At 36.2% G+C, this 22,714-nt stretch overlaps 1 protein-coding gene and 1 long non-coding RNA gene across 3 annotated transcripts in view; both read right to left on the bottom strand.

The window, feature by feature from the left end:
- Positions 1–22,714, bottom strand: part of gpc5c (glypican 5c) — a 166,770-nt gene that overhangs the window by 132,641 nt on the left and 11,415 nt on the right. The window lies entirely within an intron of this gene.
- LOC135744111 (uncharacterized) lies at positions 17,186–21,138 on the bottom strand. The gene is made up of 4 exons (XR_010530667.2): positions 19,846–21,138; positions 19,654–19,744; positions 19,493–19,572; positions 17,186–19,114 (listed from the first exon to the last, which is right to left on the bottom strand). It is a non-coding gene; the product is annotated as an uncharacterized lncRNA (long non-coding RNA).

A 22,714-nucleotide genomic window follows, 5' to 3' on the forward strand; every position in this document is an offset into this window, starting at 1 on the left:
ATGGTGAACAAACAAACAGACACTGAACACACACAGCACACAAACAATGAACACACAAACACACTGAAAATGCACACTGACAAACACATACACACTCACATAAACGCAAAAACTGAACACACAAAAACACTGAATGCATACAGTACACAAAGACACACTGAACACACACACTCACGCAAACACTTAATACACAAACTCAACATACACACACTCAACACACTTACCCCATAAACACAGAATGTACAGTATACAGTACACAAACATGCACTGAACACACACACACACACACACACACACACACACACACACACACACACACTAAACACATACTGTAGGGTGCCACTCTCTGAAAGGCCACTGATGTCAGACTGAAGGCATGTTAGTGGAGAGAGAAACAGCAGCAACTGGACCGAAACTGAGACCAGGCAACACACACACGCACACATAGACACAGACATACACACACACACACACACACACACACAGAGAATCACATCTCTCAATTTCACTCCATAAGCTGTAGAGGCTTCCATCAATACCGTCACAATAGACCAGCAAAACAAGAGAACTCCCCCACTCACAACAGCTGCGACTACACAAACACACACACATTATGGAGTGTGCACACGGGACTCATTCTCTACACACTTTGTTTCAATTGTTGGTCTCTGTTCATGTGCGTCAAACAAATGTCTTTGGCTTCTTGCATCACATCTCGCTGTTTAATTTGTAATCGGACAAAGCTGAGGCTTAAGCAAACATCTACAACATAATGTTGACATTTGTCTGCTTTAGGTCTCACGGGCATCTCAGTTATACCTGGCAACCAGACTGGAGTGATCTCTACATTCTGTGTCATACCACAGTTTTACCAAAACTACATTTTATCATTCCCAAAAGTAAAAAAACAGAGTGTGCCGAAAGATGCTATGATGTTGCGGGAGGCATCTAGGGCGTTGGCATGTGAATCAAAATTGTGTGAAAGATATAGAGGCCATAATTCAGTATGGTTATTCGATATGGTAAGAGCAAATGTTTAAATTTATATTTATTTATTTAGCAGATGCTTTTATCCAAGGCGACGTACAAATAAGAGAGCATTTAACATTCTGTCTAAGCAGCCACAAGTTTGGACTCCAAATAGTCTCAGTATGAATTCACCATGTAACAGCTAATTTAAGGATGTGCAATGTCTGCTAAATGAATTTATCACTAAAACAACTAGTAATGAGGATGCATGCAAGAGACAAACAAGAAGAAAAATTAAAAATAAATGTTAAACTTATACTTTTGTTCAATCCAGAGAAATCAATCCAATTTTTCTTTAAAACATTTGCCTGATATATCATCTACTGGGCAAAAACGGAAAATTTGATCACTTAAGAAAGTAATGGTAACTTGGTAAGTTACATTATTAAAAGTTTTCTGTAGCTATCATGAAGCAGATGGAGTAACAGGTTTGCAAAGTTATAGAGTTAAGACTGCCACACAGATAATCGGGCTGAATTTGGGCCGATTTCCCCTCTTATCACAATTCTAGGTAAAGTCACAATCATCTTTGTGGTTATATCGATATCTTATAAGATTGTCAACTTACAAAGTTGGCAATTCTGGCTATATCCTTTTTGTTATTTTAATAATTTCTTTATTTTTATTTTATTTATAGATCACTCAGGGTTATGTAATTTAACTATATGTGGCTTGAGTTTTCTTCCCCTGCACTTTAGCCATTTTGCACACATTTGTTCTGCACCTTACTTGATTTTTGACTTCATTTTGATTTAATTTTTTATTTATTATAAAGGTAAATTCTAGTTAAGTGTGCTTGCAAAAGCACACTTATTGTTCTTCTTAAGTTTTATTATTATTATTATTTTTATTATTTTTCCCGGGTAGATTTTTTTGGCCAGCTCTAGCGACTAGACCGTTTGACACAGAGACACCGTTCAAACTTTAAAATGTTCGGGCAGTACCGGTGTAAGTTGCTTGAGAAGATGAAGTCACAGAACCATGTCGTTTGTCCGCCATATTATAGGATAGAACAGAAAACCTTAAAAAAGTTTCACAGGTCACAAATTTTGTCCAAACTTCACGAAACTCAACGTACACAATCCTTGGACCAAGCCTCACAAAAGTTACTAGAAGGATTTTTGATTTTCGGAAGCGTTTGTCCGTCACAGCCCAAACTAAATGTGCGTTGACGCCGCCAAAACAGGAAGTATTTTATATCTCAGGAACGCTTTCACGTTTTGAAACCAAACTTTGTACATGAATTTGGGTCTCCAATGTAAGGATGCACAACATCAAAAGAATAATTTTTTTCCTAAAATTTTACGCCGCCAAACAGGAAGTAGTTTATATCTCAGGAACGCTTTTACGTATTGAAACCAAACTTTGTACATGAACTTGGGACTCCAATGTGAGGATGCACAAACTAAATCGGCGGCACCAGAGCAAGCACACTTTTGCAGTTCGTCCCGAAATGCATTTTCTAGTTTAAGTCTGTGAATTTTGGATTGCTTTGTGTTGTATCAATGTTGCGCTTACTGGCATGTACAATTTAGCTGAACGTGCATATTTAGGAGTCCATCAAACTAAACATCAAAAAAAGTATTTTTTAAGACAAGTATAAGTTGTAAAATATATCTAAATTAAGGGGGTTATCTTGCTACAAAACAGGTGAGCTGTTCCTAAAATTTTGGTGATGAAACGAAAAATATCTGCACCGAATTGAAAACCAATATATGCCTTACACGATTGTCTCTCTTGTGATTTAATATTATGGTCAGTGTTCACTTTCAAATGATAGAAAATAGATTCCTGAAACAAATGATATAAGAATCATCAGGTGTTTCTGTACCTTAAGTAAATACAGAGATGATCAAAGTCAAAGTAAGCAAATTACTTGTAAAAAAAACACAATCGAGAGACAAACGAAACAGACAAACATATGCAAAACAAAAACAATTGAATGTCTGACAATACGAAACAAAGAAAAAAACGCTATTCAGCACGAATCAGAACAGCAGATTGCCAAGGTATTTCTGTGCAAAATAATAAAGTGAAGTGTCTATAAAATCATTAATTTAGTATTTTTCTTGTTATAAATTAATTATCATTTAAGGATTTGCACAGTTTGCATTAGTTTTTATCTTTTACAGTACCAATCACAAATTATATGCGATCCAGGCAGGATTACATTTGTTATTTTTTAGGTTTAGTTTTCGAAAATGTTTTTGTTATATTTTTGTGTGATGTTTTATACATTGTGGCTTTAAAATGTTATGAGGAATCATTTAATGAATGTTTATACACTTTGACTTTCATTTTAAAATGCATCGTCAGTTTCGTCTTTGTTCATCATTTGGTTGTTTGTGTGTGCTGCTTGTGAAAGAAAATAAAAGTTACTCACTTGTTGACTACTTGGTCTGGTCCCCCTACTAACCCATGCACAGACACACACATAGATGATTTGACTAACAGTCAACTATTGAAAGATTTTATAATTCTGATTCGAATATATAAATCCATAGTCGGTGACACCCCTATTGTAGCCCTAGCTTTAGATCAAGTATAGAGAGTTTGTATACTGGGTTAGGCCAAGTATAAACAATAATACAGTATGTAGTACAAATGCTGATTCACAGTCAGGGTGAAACTGCTTCAGTTGCCGCAAGTCTAAACCTAAAAAAAGTCTGCATATTTTGGGTGGTCTAGATTCGCCAAATACTATGTAGTACAGGGGTCTTCAATTGGGTGCAGTACTGCAGTGTGTCTGCCAATCATTGTTTCATCTAAAATGACTTTCTATGAAAATATGCATTAAACGAAAATTCAATACAGTATAATCAGAAGTCGTATGCTGACCAGCCAACTGAACTTGAGTGCACGGGGTCACAGAGTTTAACGGAAAATGGAAACGGCGAGCATAAAGATTTCAATCGTTGTGTAGGGTAACCCAGTGGTGTAAATCAAAACAGACAGCAATGGAGTGAATGGAAAAAGAGAAATAAACACAGCAGAAGAGACAGAAACCAATGGAAAGGTCAACTTGCCATGTGCCGCATGTCTGTATACGAACCGTAAAAGTGCTTGCATGCAAGTACCCATATAGGCGGGATGCTTTGGAATGAGAGCAGCAAACCACAAACAGAATGCGGCAGTGTAAGGTTACCGCATTTCAGAGGGCAGCCTCATGCCACGAACGCTCAGTGAAATCGCCAGTAGGGACAGAGGGACAGAGAGACGGAGAGACAGACAAACAGACGGCAAAAGAGGGTAAAGAGAAAAAACTGATGACAGAAAAATGTGTGTTCAGCTCTGGTCTTGCTAACTTCACCATAGTTGGTGCACACTTGGTGCTTCACGATGCCATAGAAGAACCATTTTTGGCTAAATGGTTCCATAAAGAACCCTTAAGATCTGTTTCACCAAAGGTTATTAAAAATATTAAATACACATATAAAAGAAATGGTTCTTCTAAGAACATTTGGCTGAATGGTTCATTGGGGTACCAAAAATGGTTCTTCTATGGCATCGCTGTGAAGAACCTTTTAAGTACCTTTATTTTTAAAAGTGTATGTGGCAAAATATGTCTTTAACCAAATTTCAAGTGGTTCAAACCAGATCCTACTACTTCTGTTCACCTATTCCTGAGAGCTGGTGAGTTTGTGTCCATATGAAGATGAGATTACACAACTCTCAATCCTACTTTTTTCAGTGGGAATTAGAAAGTGATTTAGGGATGGTCCACGTGGTGCTCCAATCATCTCACTGGAGCAGTGGAAAATGGGGATATAATCAAAAAAGAGGAATGAGATGAGAATTTCCAGAAGAAATCCCACTGAAAGGCTCAGGCAAGAACGCACAGCAAACTTAAAGCTCTGTCATGAAACCAACAGTGGTCTGACAGCTGGGAAAAATCTATCTAAGACCATGTGTTGCTCCATTCGAGTATCACCATTAGACTAAAGGAGCACTACACGTTGTTTGTCAGGTCTGTTACTGGGTATTCACAAAATTTTGAGTAATACCAGTAATATCAACCTTGATTGATTATTTTATCTATTTCACTTCTTAACAGTTCATTTAAACTAGCAAATGTTTGAAACTGTAGACAGTGTGATACAGTATTGTGCAGTATTCTGTTGCAAGCATTGCCTCTGATTCCCAATGACTTCAGCAGAAAGAAAGAAAGGTTTATGACAGGAGGTTTAACCCCCATCGCTTGGCTCTGTAAGTTACTGGTTTGCAAACTGTATAATTGCAGTGTCACAGGGATAGCAGTGAGCCAAAATATGGACCAGATTTATAGCCATGTAATTGGAAGTTATATAGTCTCTTATGAAGGTCTACAAAAGGATTTTAGAGATGACTAATCCACTTAATGACCAAAACTCATTTCCTAAACACATGGTCTGTTGGCAAAGAGATTCAGTCACACAAGTAAAACTGAACAAAGCATAGTATAAAGGAAAGATATAAGATGACTTTAAGCAGCTCACACTACTGTTGCTGGGATATCTCACAGAAATATTTGAGGTTGACGGCAATTGAATTAAGCAGTGATAAAATTCCCCTTCTAAACATTGTGCATTGTCCAATTTTACTTCATCTGCGTTTTGTCATGGCAGCCGAACTGTTGAAAAATTAAACTGGATATAATTTTACACACAAGGTTAGAAAACAATTTACTATGTGTCAACATACAATATAAATACGTTTTACATATAACACTTAAAACAGTATGTACCTAAAAAAAGTACCTAGCTGTCATTTCACCATCTAGGTAAACTAATAGACTCGATATAGCCTGGCTACAAGTAACCCACTTCTAGCGAATATAAACTTGAATTCAGTTTTATGTCATTTTTGCTAAATTAACTTGCAAGATGATATTACATGACATTGCATAATGTATGCAAAGTCAGCAGTGATTATAAGGTGTTTGGTTTCATTCATTTCTTTTTGGGCCATGGTTAGATTTCTTTTCACTGACAGCCAGTTTTGATTGAAAGATGTCTGGGCTTTGTTTGGATAGATATTAGACATATTTCAACGTTTATATACTGGCACTTTACTGCAACCTTAACTCTACTGACGAATACAATAAAACATGATAAAAAAATGATAACATGGTGACAAACATCAACTTGGAATACCATTTTCAAAGTTCGGGAGGAGCATGGTCATGTGATCCTAAACAATCAGAACGAAGAGGTGCCTATAAATAGTAATCCCTAACGTCAGTCCTGTGACAGTTTTTGCAGCATCCCTCCTCCACCCCATCACAACACTCTCAGCTAGTTTCATCTATCCAAATATGCCTTATCTCATTCCCTAACAATTACATGCTAATGCAAACTCGTGAAATATTCTTTAAAAATTGGTGAAATGTTATGGTTACAGGTTTTGGTGACATAACCTCAGCCTCCACCCATTCTTCTGAGACTACTACAACCTAAAGAGACACAATTTCCACACAAACTTGAGTAATCCTTAGCAATCCTTATCTTTTTCATTACAAACACACAAAAATATGACAGCTTACAGATAGTTCACCCAAAAATAAAAATTCTGTCATCATAGCTTATCCTCAAGTTGTTAGAAACTTGTATACATTTCTTTGTTCTCCTGAACACAAAGGGAAATATTTGTGGAAAGCAGATCTAGGTCACCATTCACTTCCAGTTTATTTTTACTACTATGGAAATCAATGGTGCCCTTGTTCTGTGTTGTTACAAACATTTTTTAAATTACTTAAATTAAAGGTCCCGTTCTTTCTGTGTTTTTAAAGCTTTGATTGTGTTTACAGTGCGCAATATAACGTGTTCATGTTTCACCTTGTTCTATGAAGTCCCTCCTTCAGAAATACGTAATGAGTTCGGATTGTGTAGTTTGTTTAGTGTGTTGTGATTCGATAGCAGCTTAGCTTGCTGTTAGCTTAGCTGGCGACTGACGTATTCCTGTGGGCGGAGTTTAGTCAAAAAACTGTTCTACGTCATTAAAGCAGGAAGTAGAGGGCTGTAGTCCAAACTGGCCGTTCACTGTATGCTTTGAAAGAGGAATTATGTTAAAGAAAATATATCGCCTGGCAGTGAACTTTGAACTTTTACAGGTATTATTTACTCTATTATAGCAACATTACACAATAACTAGAGTTTAAAAAATGGGATCAGGAAGAACATGACCTTTAAATCTCCTTAGGCGCTTCTGTAAAGACACAGATTTGTTAATGTTTAATTTTCATTTAACTTCGAACAATCTATTGCCAGTAAATAACATAAATTTATATCTACAATAAGTTACTGGCAACCAGCTGCCAGTAATACTCTTATTTTTACAGAAACTTTTTACAGTGTAGTTCATTGAAATACAGTCTCATCAGTTTGTCTAAAATAATACAGTACGTTTTAATGTTTTACGGACCATTTACACGAAGTGGGGAGCAGATGTACATTTCTTCCGTACCAACTAACATTTGGAAAGTGTGAACTTTTCATGAATCCGAAACTTCACAAACGATTTACACAAAAATTCACTCTCCTCATGTTTCGTGAATGAGACCCATTGTGATTATTGTTGGCTAACAGGAAAAACTTACTCTAGATAAATAGTATTTATGAATACCAATTCAAATCAATGTCTGGTCATACAAAATCTGGCAACCCGCAGTGACCCACTTTTGTCACCGCTGAGTGACAGTACCTTACCCACAAGGCCATGCAGCATACCTCAGTCACTACTGTCATCATTCAGAGCATTCAGGGGCCAGGCTGGTCCGAGACACAAGGGTCCATCACCCCCCACCCCAGAAAGCCCCGTAATCCAGCCAAGGGCTCGTGTTTCACGCGTGTTAGACGCTGATATGAGTTCATCACCTCCACAGCACGCCTCTAAAATCCCACTTTAATTAGTGACAATACATACACCCCTATCCTCTGTACAGACAGCTGCGATGACAGAACACAGCATGCAACATAAAACTGCTGAATGAGACATTGAAGAACAGCGAGCAATGAAAAAAATGAAAGAATTTTCGAATCTGCTTTGGTTTGATTTGGAAATAGACACCTGATCTTTTACCACTCCAAGAATCGGATCCTGTCACTGAATTCACAGTTCATGTACAATAAGGAGTATCAACCATTATTTTATTATTAAATAGACACAACCATGGGCAAAATAACAAAAATGCATAATTTGCACTGTAGCGAATTTAAATGCATCTAGCATCTGAATTATGAGGTTATAAATGATTGATATTTAATATACAAACAACTGTTTGTCAACCCAAAAGACTTCTAATAGTCGTCCAAACACAGAGCATATGTCTAGGCTAAAAAACAAGGCCAAGTTTGGGAAGTCAGTGAAAACTTAATAGATGTCTAACCGTATATATATATATATATATATATATATATATATATATATATATATATATATATATATATATATATATACACACATCTCACAAGTTATTTGGATAAAAACGAAATTCAAGTTTATTTTGGACAAAAAATTGGGTTACTCATAGCAGTACTATATCAGGTCTATAGTTAAGAGACGGTGAAATGACGGCTATTGCTTGCTTGGAAAGGTTAAATCATCAACACATAATGTAACCAGTTTAAAGCCAAACCAGACGTAACCACCTGTCACTTCTCCTCCTGTCCGTCAGCAGCGTATTCACTGTCAGGAGCAGAACAGGTGACGGCAACAGGAGAATATTTAACACTCTTATCGCTCTCATCGGCTTACAGTTAAAATATCTGCCTTCTTAAGAGTCTAAGAAAGAGTCGAAAGAGTCTTGGATAAACAATTCCAGAGATGCCATGATGCGAGGCGTGCGCTTGTGCGAGATGACTACGTTCTCTAATGCTTAAAATGATTGGATTGTGTGGTTAAAGATGATTGATGTCTATTCCCCAAGGCAGATCTGGCACCGATAACCATCACCATCAGCTCTGGATTGAGTAAGAATCTCTGCTTACTCAAACGACAATGTTGGGAATTGTTTTGTAAACCAAAATATTTACTGAAGGATTTACATATTTGTGCGACGACAAACAAAATTAACGAGTAAAATACGTACTTGTGTCCTTTGTCTTGGAAAAAATACCACACAACTGAAAAATGTAATCCATCCCATTAACAATTAAACAATAAAACAGAAGGTTTGGATTACAGATATGAGCAAAAAATAGAAAGAAAAAAACTGAGAGACACAAAGACAGAGACAGAAGCTGCATTTCCATCACCCTTAAAATTGTGCAATTTGACATTGCGAATCGAAAATCCAGCCATATGAAATGTCGCAAAACTCCCATATATTGCAAAAAGTAGTTACGCTTGCATGAGGTGGTTTTCAGGCATTTCGGAAGAGATGTACTTCGCAAAACTGCAATGGAAACAGTTTATTCGCATTTTCAGGTCACCTGATATACACAAGTCACATAAATATGATTTAACCTCTTGAGAAGCACCCCCACTCTGGCCCAAACCATGAAAAGACCTACTTTCACTAAAAGGGTTGTTTTTACTAAACCATTTTATATTATGGTATCATTAGAAAGAAGACACTTTGAGCTTCATTTTCCACGTTTCAAAATTAAGTTAAAAATTAAAAAAGTTACAGAGGCTATAGTACATTGTAATAAATTTCTTTTTTAATACTAAAAATCTAAATGATAAATATGTGTGTGAAACCAATGATTCCAAAGCCACAAGTCTAAAAAAGTTATGTTTCACATTTGAGGTCAATAGGCCCAAAAATGGGGTTTTTGCAAGGGTTTTTTGCCTTTTCTAAGTGCCAGTCAGCCCCAACATAAAAACCTTTTGTTTACATGCATACACGTTCGTTTTAATTATTATTTATCCTTATGTTAGCATATAAAATGCAGTTTCCATACCAGGAAATAAAACGTCACACAAAGATCGTTGGATTTGTTATCTAATTGGCTACAAGATCGTCTATGAATATTTTCCTTGAAGTCATTGGAGGAACAAGCGAGTCAGATAACATCATGATATTTGACAGCACTGTTTGGATATTATGTATTATACTCCCGCCTACTTTTAAAAACAAAGTTTGAATGCGGGTTTGAACATGGATGTAATCTCATATACAGCGTTACAATGTAAAAGTCCTCAGGTTGCATATTATATTCTATTACAAGACAGTCATGCGAAATCTGAGGTAAAAAATGGACAATATATCTATATTTCACAATTTATACGCATTTGTGGACAAAAATGGTCATTGGATGGATTCTATTGGACGGTTTGATTGGGTTATTCACACATCTGAAACAGACTGGATTCGATTCGCGATCGTTATATCAACACAAAGGTAAGAAGTCCCGTTTATATTTTGCATGTTGTCATCTGGACTTCTGGCACAAAATACGACATTTATGATGCTAGAGCATCTGTATCTCAAAACAGAGACCATACACTGATGCTAAACCTGTAGACCTTTTAAAAGATGTATAGTAATGTTAATATTATTAATGTTTGTAGACAGTAGGCTATATAGTTAGGCTTTAAGTATGAGGGACTTTTTCCTTGGCGTTTGGCTAATACATCTCTGGCTCCTTCGGTTAAAAATAACGCCCAGTACGGTGGATGTGATATTAGTAAACCTACCAACATCAGTCAATGTGATGTTTGGAATGACTTATTGCAAAAGGAAAAACTATATAACTATTAATAACTATAACTAATAGTTGCATATCAGTGTTAATGTAAACGCGTTTCCATTAAGAAAATTAAGCTAAAGTTTTGCGCAAATCTGCAAATGGAAATGCAGTTAAAAAATGTCCAGTTTTAAACTCTACCTGATGTTATTCTCATCCAGTATGACTTTCTTACTATAGTGGAAGACTAAAGAAAAAGTTTAAATAATGAACTTCATGCAAATGCATGGAAAAGAGCAAACAGTATAGTCTGGAATGGTTCTTCATTCGCGTTCAAATTGATTGCACGAGTAAGTCATACAGGTTTGGAACAACATGAGAGTAAATGATGACAGCATTTTTGGGTGAACTGCTTCTTAAATTTTCAAAATGAAAAACATTTTTCTTTTCCAACCGGACACTTTCTTCTGGTTCCAGCTCCTTAGACATCTGAAACATGTTTTGGGATGACTGGTGATGGGTTTTTCTCATGAAAATCCTACTTAGTTTCACCATGCTTTAGGAAAGACTGAACAACAACCGGGGAAATCAAAACATCATCTCATCTCTCTCCTGATGTTGGGACAACATAATGGTGTTGGAAGAGAAAAGGAGAGAGGGTGGGGAACGTGAGCCGTGTTGGCTTTGGATTGTGTGTTTGGTTGTCCGTTTCGGTTTGAGGTAATGATGTGGATAATAAGACACAAGGACACTAGGCGCCAACTTAAAAGGCGTGTGAAAGTGGCTATAATGGTGCTCTGGAGACGATACCACTCCCTTTCTCCGTGGACGTCCCATGGCTTACACTTTGCTTCTACTCCTGCTTTCTTTCCTGTTTCTTAAAAACATTTATCATTAGAGCTTTGCACTATTACTCTTGCTTATACACGGGATTAGATATTTGAACAAAGCCCAAACTCTAGGCATTAAACTTTGGTGCACGTCCAATCCTGTGCTACGGGTATGAATGATAGCTCACACCAAATGGCTTGTTGTTGGAGAGGCGTGCCATCACTTTTATAAGCTATCAGACTTAAGATTACTACCTGGCTTGCAAAAAACCTGTAAATGCCCATGACCTGAGCCATATTTATGAACCTGAACATCAAAAACCATTCTAAATTAGCAACATGGTCATAAATCCCCATTTCTCATAAACTGTCAACTAACTAGTTGGATTTTTTAGGACTGCTGGAAACCATATAACAATAGTTTTAGGTGGGCAAGCTGGTTTTTGCAAAGCTAGATTTCTGAGAACTTTGCACTTTAATTGAAACTAAATTGTTTGTTTTTTCCTCACAATCTTAATTTTGATCTCTTAATCTAAACTGATGTTGATGCAGCTAAATCATTTCCAGAATCAGCATTTTTATGTTTCCTCCCTAAAGACCTCAGCATGCGTTCTTTCGAGGACTAAAGAAAGCCTGGGGACTTTAAATCTTTCTCAAACCTTCGTTAAGCAAACAGCAAAACCATACATTTTATCCTGAATGGCGAGCAAACTCCCCGAACATCAGCATCCATCTCACGACAGCTGGTCTGCACAGACCGGACAACATGTTTAGACTCTATCCTCTCCGCCGTTTCCATGGGAATGACATAGCAGGTGCGTTTAGTGTGAGACTGAAGCCACCAAATTGTCTCTATTAGCACTACATTATGAGCACTATTTCCTGTCCCGAGCCTACTCGCTCTGACATCAGACGCTGGGTTTGCGTCGGTCCGTCAAAATCCAGCCAAAATGCCTCAATCCTTTTCTCTTCAGAGGACATAAGTCGTTGTCCAGGGCCAGCTAAGGAAGTAACATGGCAATGTCAATTAGTCAACGGATAAATCTACTCTCCGGAAAAGCCAAACGATCTGTGGGAGGAGAATGTGGAAGAGGAGGGTAACTCCTCTGAGACTTTACGAGTCACGCGATCGATGATGAAGATGAGAAAAGAGGAATAACAAAGAGAATGAGGAGCAGACTGGAACGGAAAACTGGCGACGGAGAGAAGGGTTTCCTCACAGCTCAGCTGGCTTCAAGAAGAAATCTACTGTCAGTGCTGATCAACAATTGGGTTCACACACATCGATTTTCATCAAGAAGCATTCCAGATCTGTTTGTGTGTAGTAATGCGATGTAGTACACATTCATCTCTACTTGATATACATGTACTAACTCTATGGCAAAATTGACTAAACTAAGTAAATAAGCGTGAGAGGACAATTTCAAAAAAGCAGAAATGGGTGTGGAAATTTCTGGGAGTGATTTACTCTGGGTACTGACAAAGCACAAGTTAAGGAACACAGGCGCAACATCTCATTTCCATAATGACCACGCAATTTAAGAAAATTTAAATGCATACAGTATTTAGAAGTTAGATAATGCCGCAAATCGTGTTGCGTGATTTGTAAGGGATAATGTATAGACAGCAGTTTGTTTATTTCATACCCACCTATTGCATGGCTATTTACCTCATGAGTAAGGTAAGGAGCATTAAATACTGATTTGAAATATTTACTTTGCTCATTTTAACTAATGCAGACCTTCAGCGAGGCAAACACGTTTAAGGGCCATTTATAGTCGTGCGTAGGTCCTACGGCGTAGCCGCGACGGCGTAGGTTCCGCGTTGGTTTTCATTTATACTTTTGCGTCGTCCTCCGCGTCGACGTGCAAACACACGCGAAACCGCTGGTTGGCAGTAATCACGCGTGTAACCACAGTAGCAGCAGAAGTCGTCACAGAAGAAGAAGCTAAGCAAGTTAACCCACAAACGAAGAAGAAATAGCAACTTGTTGTGTATAATTTGAGAAGACCAGCAATGATGGAAGTAAATAAACAGCGACTTATGTTGCAGTTTGAGTTAAATCACTCCTCAACTTGGCTCATCTTTGTTTTCACCGTCTCAAACGGAAATACCTATGACGCAGTTTTTTACCTGACGGGAGGGGTTCTGGTTGATCAATCACAGTGCTTGCGGTCCGCGTAGATCTGACGCCCTGTTAGAGATTTTGTGAGGTGCGCGTCAGGCTACGCAGAGCTACGCACAGCTACGGCGTAGGACCTACGCACGACTGTAAATCGCCCTTTACTTTTAGTTTTAAGATAAGACAAGATGTTCCAATGTCATGAACTCTATCTTTGGTTTTACCATTTAAAATATAATGTAAAATATTTTATTAAATGACAAATTTATATAAATTTTTTGTGTAATATTAAACTGTACCTTTCAAAATGATTTGCAGCATTTGGGTTTTGAGTGGTTATTATTGGAGACAAACCTGCAAATGTCCTGAACGGCCAATCAGAATATTACATTTAGTGTAATAAATTTAAATATCTCCCCCCATAAAATGTCTGAAAGGGAAACTCCTACAAATGCATATGCATTAATATATGTGTGTGCACTGTGTGTAATTATTTTTTATACATTTAAGAAAAATGTTATGCATGTATATATATTTTAATCTATATATAATAAAAATATCACAATTGAAATAAATAAATAAATATAATGCCGAAACAAACTTTTATTTTGTATACGATTAATCACGATTACTCTTTTCACAGCCCTAAAAAAAGGCATTGACAGTAATGTTAGTGACTGACCTTAATGGATATGCATTTGTAGGATTTATACACATACACGTAAAAGCACAATTCAGTTTTTGTGATCTTAAATATCTTCAAATATGCATTTGTTGTTCACATAAAGCTGTCAAATATGTTAGGAAGACTTTGAATATAGTGTATAGAAACGTTTATGGTGCTTTAATAACAGTCTGACTTTTCATAACAGTAACAAGTAACACACATTATCAGATTTGAATCGTCCCTGTTAGTCCGATACCTGATCCAGCAAAAAAACGTTTGAATCAGCCCGATACTGATCCCAAGTATTGGATCGGCCAACCCTAACTTTTCATCACTCAGTTTTACTGTGTTTTTAGGAAAGCCGGCTAAAGTTGAAAAAAGTACAAATTTGTTTTCATAAAAATGAATTTCATTTTCTCACAGACAGTGTAAACTCTTTCCAGTGGCCTTTTATCAAACACCAAAATCAGATTAAATGCAGTGAAGATAGATTGTTGAAATCAGTCCACTGAACACAACCCAGGGAAATAAGAAGAGACAGATTTTCACAAACAGAGGCAGACACATAACTCGAATAGTTTTGGGGAAAGCATCAGCCTCAAAACTAAAGCATCAATTGTTTTCAACTGGTGGGTCATGAACTAAAAACGAGTCGCAGGTCTGTTCTGCCCAGAATTAGATGATGACGGTACAGTACGACCAAAATCATTATGGTAATGGTCTGTATTATAAGGTAGTAATTTTATAGAAGAATCAATGTCTGTCTGAAAGGACAAAGAGTTGATTGAGCAGTTTAAATGAAGGTATGGGTATGGTTTGCACTTTTCTTTTGAGAAATAGAAAACAACAATATCCATTATGTGGGATATTACTACTAGATCTAGTTAGTATATCATGCCCGAGCATTGGCCTGAATTAGTGCCTCTGAGAGCTCATTCATTCACACCAAGCCTATATATATATACTAGGGCCGGGACTCGATTAAAAAAATTAATCTAATTAATTAGAGGCTTTGTAATTAATTAATCTAAATTAATCGCATTTTAATCGCATATAAATATTTGACCTGAGAACATTAAGAAGTACTTTTTTACATGGATTTTAGTATACACTCTTAGAAAGGATGTGTTAATTTTATACACATCATTGTGCTGTAAGCTTTTAACACATTATGTGTAATTTTAACACATTATGAGTCATTTTGTCTTGATTTTGTGTTCAAGTATAACAAAATGTGTTGTTTCAATAATAACACAGAGATGGGTGGATTCCAGGACGACGCAGTTAGTGTGTTGTCCCAGAATCAACACTAATGTGTTGTTTTTAACACATTCGTTCTTAGAGTGTACCATGAATAATGACTGAATACATAAGCTTAAGCAACAAAATATTGTTTATTGAGCCCTATTCGGACAGGATTAGTTTTACAGGGGTAGATGGCGTAATGTAATTTTACCACAGGACGTCGGTAATATTAATGGTCAATTCGGACGGGATTAGAAATCTCTGTAAAACATTCAGAAGTGGGAGGGGTAACTCGTTGGCGCAGCGCGTCACCTCTCGTCTTCACGTGCACGTTACCTTGCTTCCAGATATCAGATGTGCAAACAACATGACACAGACAAGGAAAACGCGAAACACTGTGTTTAATTTCAGTTTGGGGAGAACGTCAGTTTCATAAACAGTTCCATGCCTCTGAGAAGTAAATTTGACTTTTTTTTTTAAAGTTTGTGTCGTGTTTTATTCAGAAACTGACTTGTAACTGACTTGTTTCTCCGTCTAGAACGCAAGTAAATGCTTCTTTAAGCGCTTTTAAAAGAAACCCGCAAATTAAAAGGAAATGACGCGATTTACGTGTATATTTACAGCTGGTCTATTCGCACTGGATTTGTATTACCTGAGGTAATTTCTCCGGACCTTTTTACAGAAGGTAAAAGACGCCGTAATCTTTACTGACATTGTCCGTAATGATTACTGACATGGAGCATTCGGACTGGACTAAAATCACCGAGAAGCTCTGATAAAAACTTGCTTTACCCCACATCCCTATGTAAAACTAATCCCGTCCGAATAGGTCGTTGTGCCGGAGTCGGGCTAATGTCCACGCTAGCGGCTGTATGTTTTGCATTGAGATGCTCGATGTGCTGCGGTGATATGTGAATTCCTTGTTGCATAGCTTACACACAACCATGCTTTTATCGACGCTTACATCCGTTCGTTTTTTATAAAAAAAATTCCCATCCACGGGGCCAACCAAAGCGATCTCATCAGCCTCTTGGTTCATGTTCACTATGGTTTGTTGTGAAGTCATGAACGCTAGTTGGTGCTCCAGTATAATCGGTCCGCCGAAACTCATGAGAAATGTTCCGCGGTGCAAAAATAAGTGCGATTAAAATGCGTTAAAAATGTTTAACGCGTTATTTTTGTGTAATTAATTAATCTTAATTAACGCGTTAAAGTCCCGGCCCTAATATATACATATGAATGAACTGACGGTAGACTTTAATAACAACCGGTTCTCTGGGCCAATGCACACACAACCCTGCGTATGAATGAGATTCTTTAAAGCCCTACTGTGGGTTATGGTTTGGCCACTGGGTTAGACACACTTGTGAGACCGAGTAAGCAAACCTGAATCCCCTTCTACATATAATTTGAACTCATAAAGCAGAACCTAGCATAATAGCTTAATTGAGACTAAATGCCGCTAGCTCATAGTTTCCTAATAGACACATCCGAGGCTTTAATCAAGATGATGAAAAGCGGCTTCCCACTTGCTTGTAACCAACGCCAAAGATGAAACTTTATAGCATCTCCATCAATCCAGGCTGACAAACCACATGGAACAAACCCACCACGGTATCTTTAACAATTACATGAGTTCAACCACACAAAGACACAGGTACTGTACACAAAGCACTGCATGAAAAGAGGTGTATCCGTACTAGGAAACTCCTGTAAACACCACTGATTTTCGGATGTATCTACTAGTTCCACTGAGGGTAAACTTCTAATTCCACCAAGTTAGGAAACTCCCGTAATGATACCAATTCGGATGTATCTTGCTGATGGGATATTCCTGTGGTACATGCAGCCATTTGTTGCCATGGCAAATAATCCCATTGAAGATTTTGTCAGGGGACATTTTCACACCTGCAGAGGTACTGGGATTTCACACCTTTGCACAATTCTAGTGTCTCCATTGGTGTTTAATCTCAACACTGATTGGTTGCTTTTAAAACCCCCTCCCAAAACTCTGACAACTATTGGGACACAACTTTGAAACTTTCCAGTTGAGATCATTTGATTGGTTACACTTTGTATTAAGCCCAACCCAAGCCCTCATAGCTTAGTGACTTGATTGGTTATTTGCCTGCTATGCAGATAGACTACAAACCCCCCCACTATATATATATATATATATATATATATATATATATATATTCATATTTATATACACCCCAAAACCCTTATGTAAAATAAAAAACTTGAATTGAGTTTGAAATGTTTATTTAATAAAAAACTGAACAATTCACAATTGTCACAATAACAAAATAATATTATACACAAATATTAAAAGTTGCATACATAAACAATACTATTTAAACTCATAAATATACAGACAGAGAAAGCAATATTAGAGTAAAATAAAACAAAATAAAAGCAACAATAAAAATTACATTCAAAGCAGTACAATGTAATGTAGCAGTGGCGGCTCGTGACTGCTCATCCGAGGGGTGCAAATTCAAAATAAGTGTTCGGAGTGTCATGTGTGTTGCTTGTGTTTTTAAAATATGTTTGTTGCTTCATGTAAACCATGTGCATCACGGGTTTAGTCAAAACACGTGATGCACATACACGCAGAACACATATTTTGAACCACACAAATGACTGGCTATATACATGTTGTGACAAACTTTGCATCGAGTGCTCACAAAAAAAGGAGTCACCAGCTGCCACTGTAATGTAGTAAATATCTAAATAAAATAAAGCAAGATCAATATAGTTGTTCAAGAAATCAGTCCTACACTGCAAAATAATGACTTTCTTACATAGTATTTTTGTCTCGTTTTCAGTAGAAATATTATTTAAATAAAATGCTTTTTCTTGATGAACAAAATTACCTAAGAAAATAAGTCTAGTTTTAGACAAAATAAATAAATGCACACAATTTAAGTGAATTTGTGCTTAAAACAAGCTAAAATATCTGAAAAAATCTTAAGTTTTCTTTTTTCTTAAAAACTTAATTCAAGCACAATTTTCTCACCCCATTGTTAGATATTTTTGCTTGTTTAGGCACAAATTTACTTAAATTGTATATTTTTGTCTAAAAACTAGACATTTTCTTAGGTAATTTTGCTCATCAAGAAAATACATCTTGATTTAAGAATTTTTAGTTTTTCTACTAAAAACAAGATAAAAATCCTAAGTTAGAAACTGATTTTTTGCAGTGTAGATACAATTGCAGAGCTCTGTCTTGGAATTATTCAAGAATTTCTCACTGTAAAACCTAAAAGTTAACTAAACTCAAACCATTTAAGAAAACCGGTTGCATTAAACCATTTAAGTTTTAAAACACATAGATTTGAGTACTGTGAACTTAAACAAATTGAGTCACATGCAGTTATGCACTTATATTTAAGTTCACACTAACTAAATATAAGTGCATTATTGCACAAGACTTAAGTTCACAGTACTCAAATGTATGTTTTTTTTTTAAACTTAATGGGTTAAGGCAACCGATTTCCTTAAATGGTTCGAGTTAAGTTAACTGTTAGGTTTTACATTGTAAAGCAAATACTTGTCAGCAAATGTAACGTTGATGCACCCTCATCTGGACAGACATCTCTTTGGAGCCCTTTGGAAATATAAAAGTACATATAAGTATTTGGCATAATACTAATACACATACACATACACACGACAAATCAAATGACATAGAATTAAAGTTGTACATTTTAGAAAGTTAACATTAAACCAGTGGTTCTTAACGTAATTCCTGGAGGCCCACTGCCCTGCATGTTTTGTATATCTCTTTTATCTGACAGACGTAGTTCAGTTCATGGAGATCCCTTCTAATGAGCTGATGATTTGAATCAGGTGTGTTAAATAAGGGAGACATACAAAATGTGCAGAGCAGTGGGTCTCCAGGAATAACGTTAAGAACCACTGCATTAAACTGTACAAAGATACAACAATATATGATCAAAGAACTTCTTAATATACATCTTCTTACTTCATTTTCTGTGTTTATGTCCTCAGAGTCTATGTGTTGTTCTGCAGCTTCATTACAGTAGGCTACTTCAATATAGTTGTCTATCAAACACAGAATAAAAAAATAACACATCTATTTACGATTTAACCTCTTTAATTTAATAATTTAATTATTAAACTTACATCATTTTGGCCAGATTGCAGTGACATCAATTTCTTCAGTGTCTGGATCAGTCTGATGTTTTAGCTTTTACTGTTACTTCATTATATTTCTCTGGCAAACACAGAATTAAAAATCACATATCACAATTCATCCGTTTACTATTTAACATGTTTGATTTTAATTTAATGTAATCATTGAATGATTAAACATACATCAGCTTTACCCAGAAACCTCTTCATCGTCCACAAAGTTGACCACAGTGTACATGACCTCTGTAAACACAAACATGTATAGACTTCATATTTAAAAAGATGAAGAACAGCAAACATATAACGTTTAAATATATTATGACTCCAAGCTTCTTTACAATTAGCATCTAGGTTCTCTTAAAGTGAAGCTGGCTTTGTTACAAATCAATATAAAGCTATTAAAACAGTCTTGAAAAATAAGCAGCATCTACCAGAACTGAATGAGCTTTTAAAACAACAAAAGATCGTCAGTACCATTTAAAATAGCAGAGAGACACTTGCTAGCTGCTAACATTTCAAACACACGAGTTACTGTTGTTTTGTTTGTTTTAAGCAAATAACGTCTCATCTTGGCTTCTTTAAAGTTTTGTTTTTAAAAATTTAAACATCGAATTGATTCTTTTAACAGCCCGGTTTGAATGTTACTTCGCGTATTTTTAACCTCATGTTTACCGCTGTGTACCACGTATAACCTTAATGTTTTACTGTTTGTGGTTTAAATTCAAACAGTTCTAGTATAAAGACAAAAACGAATCATAGTTAATAACATAATATGAACAAATAGGCAACCGATCAGCGCGATGCAGACAAATGAATTAAATCAAACTTACCTTACTGTTGATGAGCAAACAAACAAATAAGAGACGGAGTAGTCCAGGCAGTAACGGTTCGCGATTTGAATTTTCCGTCAAGCCCATAGGTTGAGCAGTCGCACCTGAAGGGTGGGGGCAGATGAGTAGGTGCAGGTGCATTCTGGGAAATGTAGTCCTTTTCTTTAATATACTTTTTATAATCCGCGTTTTCACACTATGCATTGTTCTTTATACTTGATTATTAATAAAAAATAAAAAATATTTTTATAAAGTTTATTACGTTTACAAAACATGTTTAGTTGACAAACATGTTAACAGTTATTTGGAATGATGCTCAGATTTTCTTAAATATAAAATCTTTGTGAATCAGCACCTTCTTGATGAAATACAAAACTCTTTAAACATGCCTCAGGAATTATCTCTGGGTTTAGTGGATTAACTGCTCATCATTGGAAACATTGAACGTATACCTAAATGAATTCTTACTTAAATATTAGTAAATATAAACTAATGCTGAGTTAAGACATGTAACTTACTGAACTTACTTAACTACAACATGAACTCAAATTAATTTATTGTAAATGACTGCATTAACTAACAATGAAAAACATGTCGTAGTTAATGATGACTCTTCAATATATGATATGCTGTAACTCAGCATTAGTTCATGTTAAAGTAAAAATACATGTATGTCTTTTTTCACTGTGATATATGGACCCTTATTATATTATAAAGTCCCCATCTCTTTTGTTTAAATTGATTGATTGAAGACAAACATTATAATATGTGGTCTGACTTTGTGCAAGCATGCATTATCATATGCTGAAAGTTACCTCCTCAGATAGACTAGAACATTCATTGGTGCCCGAACATTTTCCTTACAAGGGCCAAACCTGACTGAGGGCCGTGGGCCAAACGTAAATGTTGTTGTGTTATATTAAAATTAAAGTTGCCCTGATAACCCCTAATTTATAATTTTCTAATATTTTAAAAATAAATAAGCAAACATTACTCTGTTTATGCATAACTAATGCAGTTTTATTTTCCAAGGCTTTTTGTAGAAAAAAGAAATCGTTTTGCCAATCAATTTTAAATATCCTTTTCTCTGTGTGCCACTGCCGCAACCTCTTGATTTTTAGCCTATAGTACCCGAGTTCATTAGGTTTTGTGATGCATTTTATACACCTTCAAGTATGCATGAAACATAAAAAATTAAAGGTCTTTTGTGGGCCTACTTTGGGCACCTCTGGACTAGAAGTACAGTAGCTGACAGGTATCTGCAGATATGTTTACCCGAGTTTGTCAGTCTGTTTCACCCAACATGTTTTGCATCCACATGTGAAAGACTTTCTTTTAGATTATGGACCTGTCTATTGATATTTTTGTTTCTATTTTAAAAGATTTAATGAAATGTTAGGGTAGAATTATAGTAACAATAGAAACAGTGAACTTCAAATCATGAGACATCAGCAAAAATAAGCAGCTTTACATTTCACTGACTAATTTATCAACATCCTAGCTAGCAAAAATGAGTTACATGATGTCATTTGAACGGCTTCTTTTAAACGATGTATGCAGCATTGAGAGATACGTTCACAATATTCTGACCTAGGGCAGTTGGAGACATGTTTTCAAAGTGTTGGAAATATATATTCTGAAATAATATTTGTTGCATTTCTCTTGAGTCAGAGACATAATTTTCACACATTAAAATGGTAATTGTGTCCATTGAATTTTAGTTATTTTGAATGATGCTTAGTTTCTTAAATAGACTAATTAAATTATATTAATAATAAACATATTTAGAAAACACAGTTTTTATGTACCACAATACTGTATGTGCTGTCTTAAAGAGACATGGTTAACCCCCCACCCCACCCCACTCAGCTCTGAAAACAAAGAAGACACCTCTACCTGTGGGTCATTAACATATAAAAAGCCGTTCACACCTCACACCCACCGCTCCTCACAACCAGCTGTAAGGATTCCTGGAAACTTCCACCAGTTCCTTTATACATCCACAAACGTAAGGTTTCTGGATGTTTCACGGGTTTACTTTGGTGTATTACCTTTCCAAGCACTCTGCCTCAAAAATCTGGCAAACCTAAAGTTTAGCAGGGATTTCCCATTCCGTATTTGTCCGTATACAGCTCTTTTCATGCAGTGAAGGCAGCAAACACTCTGATCTGGGACCAGTATCTCATGCCCTTTTAAAAGCCATTACAATATATTATTCCAAC

The sequence above is a fragment of the Paramisgurnus dabryanus genome, chromosome 6 (genome assembly GCF_030506205.2).
Source record: "Paramisgurnus dabryanus chromosome 6, PD_genome_1.1, whole genome shotgun sequence".
NCBI classification, from domain to species: Eukaryota; Metazoa; Chordata; class Actinopteri; order Cypriniformes; family Cobitidae; genus Paramisgurnus; species Paramisgurnus dabryanus.